This window comes from Cyprinodon variegatus, unplaced genomic scaffold (assembly GCF_000732505.1).
Source record: "Cyprinodon variegatus isolate N-32 unplaced genomic scaffold, C_variegatus-1.0 Scaffold168, whole genome shotgun sequence".
Taxonomy (NCBI): domain Eukaryota; kingdom Metazoa; phylum Chordata; class Actinopteri; order Cyprinodontiformes; family Cyprinodontidae; genus Cyprinodon; species Cyprinodon variegatus.
The window spans coordinates 312,194-324,198 of record NW_015150621.1 but is presented as its reverse complement, the minus strand read 5'-3'; the positions used below and the strand labels follow the sequence as shown (position 1 = coordinate 324,198).

Sequence of the window (12,005 nt, the reverse complement as noted above, 5' to 3'; positions counted from 1 at the left end):
TGTTCAAATAAACACATAAATAAAATAAAAAATAAAAAGAGAGAAAGGTCAGTAAACCTGAGCAGTTTCCGGCCATGTTTCTTCTCAGTGTCTTCCTGTTGAGACAGCTGGACCTCCCTCTGTCTCTTCAGTTCTCTGGAGACACAGTGCAAAAAATAACATGGTTGATTAGTTCTCACCTGCATTACCAAGCCACAGTGACAGACTCCGACTTGGTAATGCATCTAACATTAAGCCAGAAGGACACAAATGTACCTCCTGAGCTTGTTTTCACAATCTCAAGTGTCATTAAGCCTGATACAGCTTCCATCTACTAGTCTCCTGATAACTCCCACGCTTGAATCCTCATGTGGAAGAAGCCTGCCTTAACCATGTATCCTCCCATAGGGATCAGCAGAAGTTCAAGATATCTTCCTGTATATCTGAACTCTTTACGCTTAAAAACTATTAACAGTTGCTAGAAAGAACATTTTCTCTCTGTTCTTGTTTTGACACTTTAGGTAATTTCTCCTTTTTTTACCATTAAAACTTAAATGTTTTAATATTTTTATATGAAAATAACTGATTTGTCTTCCAGTTACTATCTTCAGAAGGGGCACAGAAAATCATTTCTTAGTTCAAATCAGCGTGCCACAGTATGTGCACACACACAAACAGTGCCACATATGTCCCCCACCCCCCCATAAACACACACACTCTTTACCCTAACCCTACTAACCCTGTCAGCTTCTCAACCTAATTCCCTCTCTGGCGGCATGATCAGTTAATGTCTGTGTGTGCGTGTGTTTGTTACTGGCTGTCTAGCCCTGTGACCTTGCAGCCGCACGCGATGAGGATACAGAATGAGAGGGCCAGCATGCCTAATCTCACAGGCAGACAGTCTGTTTTCACTTCCAATCTCTCAGATTATTCTGACAACTGTGTTCGGTCTTTTTGGTGCACTGAAGAGGATTCAGTTTAACTGCCAGAACAGCTTATGATTTTCTATATCTGTACTAGAAGTCTAATAATATCCAGCTCATGAAAGGAGATTTTAACAATGATTTTGAGGAAACAAAAATTACCCTTTTTCACAAAAAAGGTAAAGGTTTATTTACAGATCTTTAAAAAACTGAGAAATAGCCCTTTAATTTAGCACTCACTGCAATTGATTAACCTGACAACCAATAAAAATGGTAAATGACTGATTGGTTTCAGTCAATAACAGTGAATAATTTATAGCCCTAGAGATCAATTACAGTGATGCGTTCAAACACAGCATGCTAATCTTCGTGTCAACCTTAGTTGTATGATTAATATCCTCTAATATTAAATTTCTAGAAATGTTAATGGTGTCGGATGAAAGCATTTGTCCTCTAACCCAAGAGTTGTTGGTTCAATCCCTGGCTCTGGCTTTCAGTGTCATTACACTAATTAGCCAACATTTTGGTTAAAGTGACCCATTTGTATTGGTTTGCCCTTTTATGTGAAGTGCACTTCTTATCTTAAAAATACGTATTCCTCTGGCTGACAATCTCGTTTACCTACTCAAGTTAAGGGTAAAAACACTTATTTTAAGAAATGTTTTTTAATTTTTTTAGATTGTTTTTGCAGTGAATGGTCCAGAACCCTTCTATCGGACAGGTTATTCTGAATGGGAGCTTCTATAGTGCATTTCAATGTAATTCCTATATTTCTGCTATATAACTGCACAGTTTGATTAAAAAAAAGTCCTAAACTACAATATTGTATGGATGTAAATCAAAAGTTTTATCTTGGTATGTTGTTATATCGGTTTCTTAGGATAAGGATAGGATGACAGGTCTGCGATTGATATGATGCATTAATATCTGCCCATCAAACACACTGATATCAACCCATAAAAAACAGATAATGTTTGACCGTTTTACTTTTAAGTTCTTAAAGGCATCAGGAATTAAAATAAAAAAGAACATACTTCTAATATAACGGATAACAATTGAAGGTGTACCTTACAGGAGATAATGTGGATCGATCTCTCCATTTTGCATCAACGTAATTGGATTGTTAATCATTTATTCCATGTGGATCAATGTATAGTTACATCCCTAAAACATTAACAATTCAAAGAGATTCACTGATGTGCAACAATCCGAATATCTGTCTATCGTCCATACAAGCTGATCCTTAAGTAACTGTAAAATATCATATTTGCACTATCACTCTGGCTGATTTTTTCTTAATCCCTCTAAATAGAACAAAACTCAATGTTCTAATGCATTTTGCAACATATTTATTTTGCATTGCACTGAACCTTTCCAATGCCTTTTGCACCATGGCCATAAACTGGTTTTCCTTTTCTCCTACACTGTTTACATTCTGATCACTGCCGCACTTTATAAATTGAAATGTTCATTTCACTTTTGTAAGCTGCTCATTCGCTGTTAAAAAGCTGCCTGCATCGAAATTTAATTTTATATACTCTGTAAAAAAGATGACGATAAAGTTTCTCTAAGTCTGAGTAATTATCAAAACCCAAACAAATTTCAAATCACTTCTATACCAGCCACTTTTTGAAATGCTAGATGATAAAATGTAATTGGAAGAAAGAAAAGTTTATCTGTATTTTCTATGTTTACCACTAATTGAAGCAAAAAAGAAAGGCTAAATATGATCTTTTATAATTAATAGGTTCTGAAAACATACAAATCTGTGTTGTTAAAAGCAGGGACGGTTAAAAAAAACTGGAACTTTGTCTATCATTACCCTCCTTATGAGTTTTAATCTGGTTATACACATAGCCAATACCTAATCAAAGTTTTTTTTTAATTATTGACTTTGATGATTTTCAGAGATTTCAAAATTTATAACCACTCTAATTTCTAATCGCATGCTCTCTTTGGAGGACAAGAGCACCACTAAGGTTTTTAATGTACAGCCAGGGGCAAACATTGGGAAAAGACAGTAGAACTACTTCTGGTATGCAGTTGGTATAGTGTGCACACTAACACATTAAAACCGAAGAGAATAAAATTTTAGACCTCATAAATGATTTGGGATCAGTAAATATAAAAATCAGCAGCTTCCAAATGTTTGTCCAGGAGTGAAAACATTATGTGTTAACTCCAACAGGTTCGGGATGAGTTCTTACAGCTTGACAACACATAACTTTAGAGTTACAGAGCGCCAACAGAATGCACACCCGCAGCATTCAGCTGGCTTTACAGACTATCTCCAGCTGTTGTTGATGATGGACGCTGAAAAGAGTCAAACATGAATCATTATTCATCTTGGTGTAGTCTTGGCAACATACTTGTTTTTAGTGTAAATAGATGTGTCAATCAGTCAAAAATGCACAGTAAAAGTAAAACAGACGCGGACGTGCTTCCGCTGATTCTGAAGGGGGAAAAACTCAGATGACAGTGTTGTTAAAACCTGCAGCGGGTCGCACATTCTATTTTAGGACGTGGTTTAAAAAAAGTACAAAAAAAAAGATATGAAGGAAAACAAACAAAACTTCTCCCCAAAATATAGTTTCTTTGAGTTTTTTCATGTTTACAGTATGATAGATGAAGAGAACGAAGACAGATTTGATTTTCTTTGAATCCAGGAGAAAAAAGGGGCTAAAAAAAGAATTCCTTTTCTCAGAGGGGCTCTGATTGATTAAATCTAAGGGAGATAAACAGGCATGAAGGAAAGAAAAAAAGTAGGTTCCCCTTTGTGTGTGTGTGTGTGTGTGTGTCAGGCAGAAAAGATAAGGTGAAGAAAAGGCCCTCAGATACACCCTGAGATCAATAGGTAAATAACTGCAAATGGAGACACACTTACACTTGGTCATATACATGTGCGCAAACACACACCCACACAGAGAGCAGTCAGCTTATGAAAACAAGCCGTTTCACATCAATCACATCTATCCTTTGCTCTTTCTCTCTTGACCTTCAATCATTCCACCATGCACTCTTTCATCCATCCTCCCTTGTTCAGTGCATCTATCCTTTCTTTCATCTATTCCTCTTTTGCCTCTAATCCGTCCTTTAAACTGGGCCTACGTCTGCCATGTGCTCATCCAGTGATGAAAGGATCAGCTCAGTGATTCCTGCCAATCAGAGCACAGCAGGAACTCTCCTATCATTATTAACACACATGTCACCCAGACGTTACCAGGAAGGGGGGGGGGGGGTCGAGAAGCTCCACTGGGACTCTGCTATCAAGGTGTCTCCAGGGAAGATCATAATCGAGGTAGATTTACTTACTTATAGTCTCAAACACTCTGGTAGCTACACCAGATTTTCCAAGTATTAAAAGAAATTTGATGAAAGACATAACTCACCAGAGTCTGGCAGAGTGTGTAAGTCATTGTGTGTGAATAGTCTGCCCTTTCAACTCCCCTAGGCAGCGTGTTGGGATCAGAGAAATTCCTCAGCCGTGTTCTGTTCTTGCCACACCGGAAATGTGCGTGTGTGTTTCCAAAGCAAGGGACTGGCAGCATGAAAACACAACAGGTGTTGAACAGGGATGGCCAAAGGAGGTTGGTGGGTTAATGTTTGGAAAGCTGCCATAGCAACGTTTCTTGCAAAGTGACACATTTCTTTGTTCATGAACGTGAAACCAAAGAATCCAAGGTTTGGAAAGTTCTCTCACCGAAATTATGCACAATGAGGGTGAAAAGAAACAGAATACACACGTACACATGCAGATACAAAACATATCAGTGCTCTTGGCTTAAATATGACTGACTTGTTACACTTAACACTTTGTTTTATATGTTTTTTATATGTTACCAAAAAAGTGTTCCTGTTGCTTGACAACAGGTGACATGACTGCAAGGAAGCTGCAGCAGCCATTACAGTCCAACTGTATGTAGACTAACCAGGAAGTTAGGTTTAGTAGTTAAAACAAAATTATCCACTGAACCAACCTTAATAGCGAAATGGAATTTATAATACAATATCTATAATAAAATACTATCATGGCTCAGGAAAGCAGCCATAGTGCGAGACTGATCTCTGTGAGAAGCAGAATGGAGAGATACAGAAGATCTTTTGTCTTGACCACCATTAGACAGTTTAATGCCGCTTAACTTTGTGTTTTTTATTCTATTCTACATGTTTCTATCTTTGCTATCGGGCAGGTGAATTCCCCTTATCGGGGATTAATAAACTAACTAACTAACTAACAAACAAACAAACAAACAAACAAACAAACAAACAAACAAACAAACAAACTAACTAACTAACTAACTAACTAACTAACTAACTAACTAACTAACTAACTAACTGTCTGTCTGTCTGTCTGTCTGTCTATCTATCTAACAAGAGAAGATTCAGCAATAAGTTATTTAACTGTATCTGCTACTGCAGAAATACATTGAATTACTTTATCGTTCTTGAATTATTCACAATTTAAAGTACGTTACGGTACAGTGTTCCCAAAAAACAGTTTTACATTTAAGTTGAACTTTCAGGAGGAAAAACTGAAATGAAGATTGATTTATTAAAGAAATGTTTTATGCCACATCCAAAGAAATAATAGCCCTGGAGGCAAGAGAGGTTCCACAACGAAGTTTAACTAATTAATAAAGCTCCAAAAACAACAGCAAAAAAGCACAAAGGGAATCACCTCCCTCCATTTATCTCTAATGCTCTATTTCAATAACCTGGGAGTAGCCAGATTGAAATGTGTAGAACTGAGTTAAGTTCTATGTTATCAATCAGTGCGTTGAAAGGAGGGACGTTCAGTACAATACTTCGAGCTTATTGGGTTAAATGCCAGTTAGTACCCGTCTTCAATAATATGCTTTCAGCCAATCGTAGCAGCAAATCATGACGTTTCGTAAGCTGATAAATCAAACTTTTTCCACATCTTGTCTGAAGAAAAGCACAGACATTTTTCCCATCTACAAATGCACAAAGTGCTTCTTTTTGCTCTATTTTTAAACGAGCAAAAGTCGCTATTTTAGCTAAAGTCAACTTCGGTATCAACAGAGTCCTCCAGCATAGCCATGTTTGCAAGGTCCTTTTGACTGTCGTCATACCCACATGTCCCGCCCCAAGAAACACTGCTGGCATGTCATTGGTCCGACCTGCTGGTAGTTCGGTGACACGTATTAGCGAGAGTCCTTCAAGATGGATTTGTTGTTAGATTGAAAACAATGCAGCTTGCACCGCATGTTTACTATTTTAAACCAATAAGAACAGATTTTTTTCAAATTACATTTAAGAACATTCACATTTGGAGCCTGTTTGATGAATGGGGCAGTTTAGGGACTAAAATATTAAATGCTTGATCAACTAGACCTTGGAGAGAACTTAAAACTTATTTAATTATCATTAGATCGAATCGATTTAACGAGCAAACAGAGCCAGAACACCCATAAGCCTTTCTATTAAGTGGTTTTAGGTTTTTAATTCAATAATAAAACATATAAACAAATCAATGAGTAACTACTTGGGAAATATATTCACACTTAAGAGGAAGAGCCCAGCCTTCAGAACCAACTGGCCTTACTTACAACACACATTTTTAATCAGAGACCCTCTTTTTCTGAAGTTATTTTTACAAACCTCCACATAAACTCTTCTTATCATTTAATTAAGTGTAAAGCTTGAGCTCATGTGTCTCCTTCTCTACACAGAAGTCATGGAACATGGCCTCCAGGCATGCTCTCCCTACAGAAACGTGTGTCCATATGGCTGCATGGGTTGCGTGAGAGTGCAAGCACCCCTTCCATCCTCTCTGTCTCAGCGCTGATCCCTTTGCTAGATGGATGTTCAGGTCCCACAGCCCTTCATAAGAGTTTACATTTATGTTAGAAATACGCGGCACAAACCGTGTCACGCAATCTACCAGGAAGTCAGTTATGTAGATGCAGTCAAAAGGTGGGAAAAGCTGGTGTTACAATAAATGCAATCTGTCTGCAGATCTTTAAGTCTACACTCCCTAATGAAATGCCCGGTTCTTTTGTTAAAAAGAAGACAAAGATAAACACTACATTAAACGCTAAATCTATGCATGTAATTTTCCACCATTATTTTGATACTTGTACTGTGATATTCAACTAAAAACAAAGAAACTTTTCTGGTTTTTGAAAGAGCTGCAATAAACTGGTGAAGGATCTAAACCTCTCTATGTAAAACAAGTGTAAAACAAATGCCAGTGTATAACATCTTCCTTTCTTCTGCTTTGCACACCCATGGTCTAAACAAGTGAAAGGTTATGAAAATTTACTCAACACAATGAAGTTACACACACTGGATTATATGCTATGATTAAGCAAGGTTACGAATATTATTGCTTACAAAACCCTTTCATGGGTTTTTTAAGACCAATTTTACTCATCGGAAAGGAGAAAACATTGAACAAATGTTTTTACTTCATCTCTGTACTGCCATGTCATGATGATTTTAAGATGCTTATTAACATTGAATCCCCTTTATGTGTTGGAACAGAGTTGTTTTTATCCTGTGAGCCCTTACAAACAATACTGAGGAGGCTATTTTTTTAATTTTGTGAGTTCTCAACACACGGGTTGAAGGATTTCCTACTAAAGAATTACCACTATAACTTAGAATTTGAAGAGTAGCTTGGTAAGATAAGCATTTGAAAAACATTAATGCACGTCAGAGCCAGTTTTAGAGAAGAACCAAAAACTGACTCATCCACAATTGTGAAACTGTCAAGCATCGTCTGTACAAAAATATTAAATATAAAGGAGATCTTTTAGATTTAAGGTAATATTTTAAGCATTTTTTTAACTTGAAACATAATTGTTAGCTGCTCTTACTCTACTACTGAGGGGGTTATTTAAACATTTTGATGTTTCAACCCCCCAGCATAGACAATAGTTATTTAAGCCCCGTCGCACCTTGCCGAGACAGCGTATGCCTGACGTCCGAGGATCTTCTAAAACGCTGGCATATGCTGAACTTTCTATGTATTTTTTGTTATTAAGGGCATATACATAGTATTCATAACGAGTCCAGAATTTAAGTCCAACCACAGCCTAACTTATGCATAACCAAGGGCGTAGGTTTGATTTCAACTTTGGTAGGGACACTATTCTTCAGTTTCATTGGTCCTTTGCAAAAATATGCATGCTCTTTTTTATGCTTAATGTGAGCTTCAGGGCTCATTTTGTTTAAAGAGAACAGCAGCATTTCTTGCTACATTAATACAAATCTTATAAGCACTACATGCACTAGATGCTGTTTATCAATATTTAAAGCATCACTGGTTCTGATGAATGTGGAATTAGGACTTTTTCCACTTTGAAAAGGATTGCATTTAAATTTACCTGCTACTAAGACAGTGTCTGTTTAACCAAATATAGTCTATAATATGTGGATTTATCCTGTGTTTTCTTTTGATGATATAGAATTGTGCAGAGGTAAAACCCACTCTTATTTTTTTTAATCTAATATGCTCTCTCTGGATCATGCAAAATAATACATTCAAGGGACGGCAAATAAATGTATTGTATTTACATGTGCACTGGAACTAGAAGAGGAACTGACACTGAGCATTTAAAGTATTAATATTAGAAGTTGTACATCTGGGCTGTAGTTACTCTGTGTAGCTAATTTCATGTATTTTATCTATGGCTGAAACAATTAATCATATTAACAAATTATTTAAATAATCGTGAACTAATTTAGTAATTGATTAATCGTAAACTGGAGTATAGGGCCACTAAAATGTGCCTTTAGCCGACAGAGCGACCCACTTAGAGCAGGAATTATACCAAGATTGTAAAAAATATGTAAACATTTAGCATTTAAGAAGTAAAAAAAAATAGTTTTTGTCTGTCAATATTCTCCATCCAGAATTCCTCCAAAGGAAACGTTTAAACGTTTCTGTTTCACCTGGTTTCATTTCATAAAAGATCTTCTTTAAGGAACCTTTGGCTATCTGATTAAAATATAAAATAAAAGAAATCCTAACGTTGTTAACTTACATTTCTCAAGTTCCACAAATCAAAAAACTCTCTCCTGCTTCTTTACAGAACTCCAGTCAGAAGCTTTCGCCTGTTTTAGCGTAGATAATATTTTTTTTAACTTGGACTAGTTTCGTAGAACAATATTAATTTATTTTAGCATCTTTATTTTTTTCGAGCTCCAAGCACCCGCGCGCGCTCACATACAGACTAGAAAACACGCAATCAGAAAGAGAGAAGGCAGAATAATCAGAGAGTTAAACCGCACAGCACAGTTGATGCGCTGCTATGTGAAAGGGACAGGAAAGAGCAGGCAGCTGCAGCTACCAGGCAGAGAAGCTGCGAGAGGAAAATAAGCGGCTGCTGTATAGTAAATTATAAACATGTTGTTCACATCCAATTATTGGTAGGGACAAATGGGTCCGTCCAAAATTTTGGTAGGGACATGTCCCTATGGTCCCTATGCAAACCTACGCCCATGTGCATAACGCATGGCGGCGTAATGCCCATGAACCGTCACAAGCCAGTGTCCTGAGGGGGGCAGCAATGTGCCAGGAGGCACCCGGCCTGCATAAAAAGATTTATTTGATTGTGGTATTAAACTAGCTGGTGTTTACCACCTGGCACAAGAAAAAAAGAATAAATAAAAATAAAAAATGAAAAGAAACAATAAAAGGGTTTGCAATCGCAGGAGATTCAGCGTCATGTCTGCTAGGAAGTTTGTTGGTTGTGGGCGTGAACGCAGGGCGGATCCATCACATTCACCTTCTCACTCACCCTATGATGGAAATCGAGTCTGGAGGATTTCCTGTTTCCTCCGGTGAACCCCCATTTTATACCAATACGCTCCTAATACGCCATTATACACATGTTCAGCATTTGCATGGAACACATCAAATACGTGATATGCGTTGGAGATAAGTTCTTGATAAGTTCCTTAGAAGTTATGCACAAGTTACTCATAGGTTCTGGATAAGCTAGATGCCACGACTTATGAGTAACTTACACTTAACGTATGTCAATGATCAAATAACTAACCTGTAACTTATGGCCCACGTATGGCATATGCTGGCATATGTCGGGAAATTTCGAGCATGCTAAAAATTTCTCTATGTACTTGCCGTATGTTGGTGTGTGCCAACGTGTTTTAGCATGCTTCGGTGTGCTCACAACTTATACAAAACGTACCCATAACTTATCCAACATATGCTAGTCTTTTTGCCAGATTTTTCGTTTGTCAGGCATACACTGGCTAAATTGTCAAGGTGTGACAGGGCCTTTGAAGATGATTTTAATATATTTTAAATGTAGATTTGTCATTAACAACATGGCACAAATAGCTGCTTTGTGCTTCAGCACCTTAATATAATTGCACAAGGTGTTGCTGCATAGACTACCGGTTTTTCAAGTATGACTTGTATTAGTAATACTCTGACATCTGAGGAGGTTAAGATTCAACATGTAAGGTTAATCTGGTCAGAGAGGATTTCAGGAGAGAACACTCCAAGAGTGGAGTAAACAGCTGAATAACGCAGAACATACACATGAAATCAAGCATATTTTAGCGCATATTTTAAATCACTTTAACAACTACATTTATTGAGTTTAGAACTCATATTTGACCAAATATTTAACAAAATATACAGAGGCAGTTTAGCCTCCCTAGTATTCAATAAAAATATCGCTGTTTTTGAAATAGCTCCATTAGTTTAATTCTGATATTCTTTTTAAACCAAATGAATTTCTGTTTTTGGATCCAAGTTTTGGTTTTTGGATGCTTTTCTACTCTGGTGTTGGATGTTGGGAAGTTTAAAGGATTTTTTGCTGATATCTTTTTGCTTTGGGACATTTGTTATGATACATAACAGTAGCAACCATAGATTTATTTCTATTTTTTATTTTTTATTTTTTTTTTTTTACAACCATTAGTAGCTAATAAACATTTCAAAAGCTGAGATAATACTTTAACTACTAACACAACCCATTAATAAGTTGAAAATGAGCCGATGAGGATCAAAAAGAAGAGAGATAAGGAGGAAATTCAAGCCATCTCTTCCATCAATCACTCTGGGCAAATTAGGAAACAGGTTTGAAATGGCGAAAGCCCTAGCAAGGAAAAAGCCAGAATATCAGGAATTTGATACCCTTTCTACCTACAGTATAGTTCCTGTCTCTAGAGGTAAAGTAAAAAGGCAACTGGAAAAATTAATCAGAATACGCCACCAGGTCCAGATGGTGTTAGCCCCAGGGCCCAGTGTTACTGGTCTGGGTAGCTGGAGGCTGTGGTTGCTGGGGATTGGTGGCAGAATAAGTTTTCAGGTTGGAATGCAAGAAGAGGAATTTGGGTTAAGCTAGGTGGTCAATGCGGTATGGAGGGCAGATGCCCGCTGGCAGTGGGCTCTTGTTACTGGTCTCCTTGGTTCCTGACCCCCTGCTCTCTAAAATATGCTCCTTTAACCTTCCTCCAGAGGTTGAGATCTTTTAATGTTTGCAAGGAAATGCAGCATTTTTTAATGAAAATTGTTGTTGCAGTGATCTTCTCTGTGCTGGGGTGTGTTGAGGAGGTAGTGCAAGCAATAATAACAACAAGTGACTAGATAAGCCAGTGTAAGCTCATTGCTTATCAGTGGTCTGGAGTCATTACAGGCAGTTGAGGAAAGGGCCACCCTGAATAAACAGAAAGCAGTAACAGCAGACACCCAGTTCACAGCCTAGTGGTTAGCAAGAGGAGCAGCTGTAGCAACAACAGGGGTTTACGCTGCCTGCAGTCCAGAACACAGAAATGAAGAAGACCTTTTGTTCATTGGGTAATTAGATTAAATGATCTATCAATCATTTATCTAGCAATCATTGTATTTCAAAGAGCAGCAGGGATGTGTTTGGTTTGAAGCCTTAAATGACTAGACCTTTGTTTGAGTATACATAAATCAAATTCTCTGTTTTTGTAGCTTAGCTGACCAGGCATGTTGAATGCGAGCATTTCCTAGTGTGGGTGGTGGTGAGGCTCTACAGATGGTTCTGGCTGGTTAAGGGAAATTACAATGAGAAGCAAGCCCACAGTGATCTGCTCTCAAGCATTTTCCCGATAACACCATCCACAAGTGTCTTCATT

The 12,005-nt window shown here is 37.5% G+C and overlaps 1 protein-coding gene across 1 annotated transcript in view; it reads right to left on the bottom strand.

The window, feature by feature from the left end:
- The window catches only part of LOC107086958 (leucine-, glutamate- and lysine-rich protein 1-like), a 46,755-nt gene extending 42,336 nt beyond the window's left edge, over positions 1–4,419 (bottom strand). The window contains exons 1-2 of the mRNA XM_015378265.1: positions 4,292–4,419; positions 58–135 (exon numbers count right to left, since the gene is read on the bottom strand). The gene's annotated coding sequence lies outside the window, so the exon portion shown is untranslated. The remainder of the gene's footprint in view (positions 1–57; positions 136–4,291) is intronic.
- Positions 4,420–12,005: the final 7,586 nt, after the last annotated feature.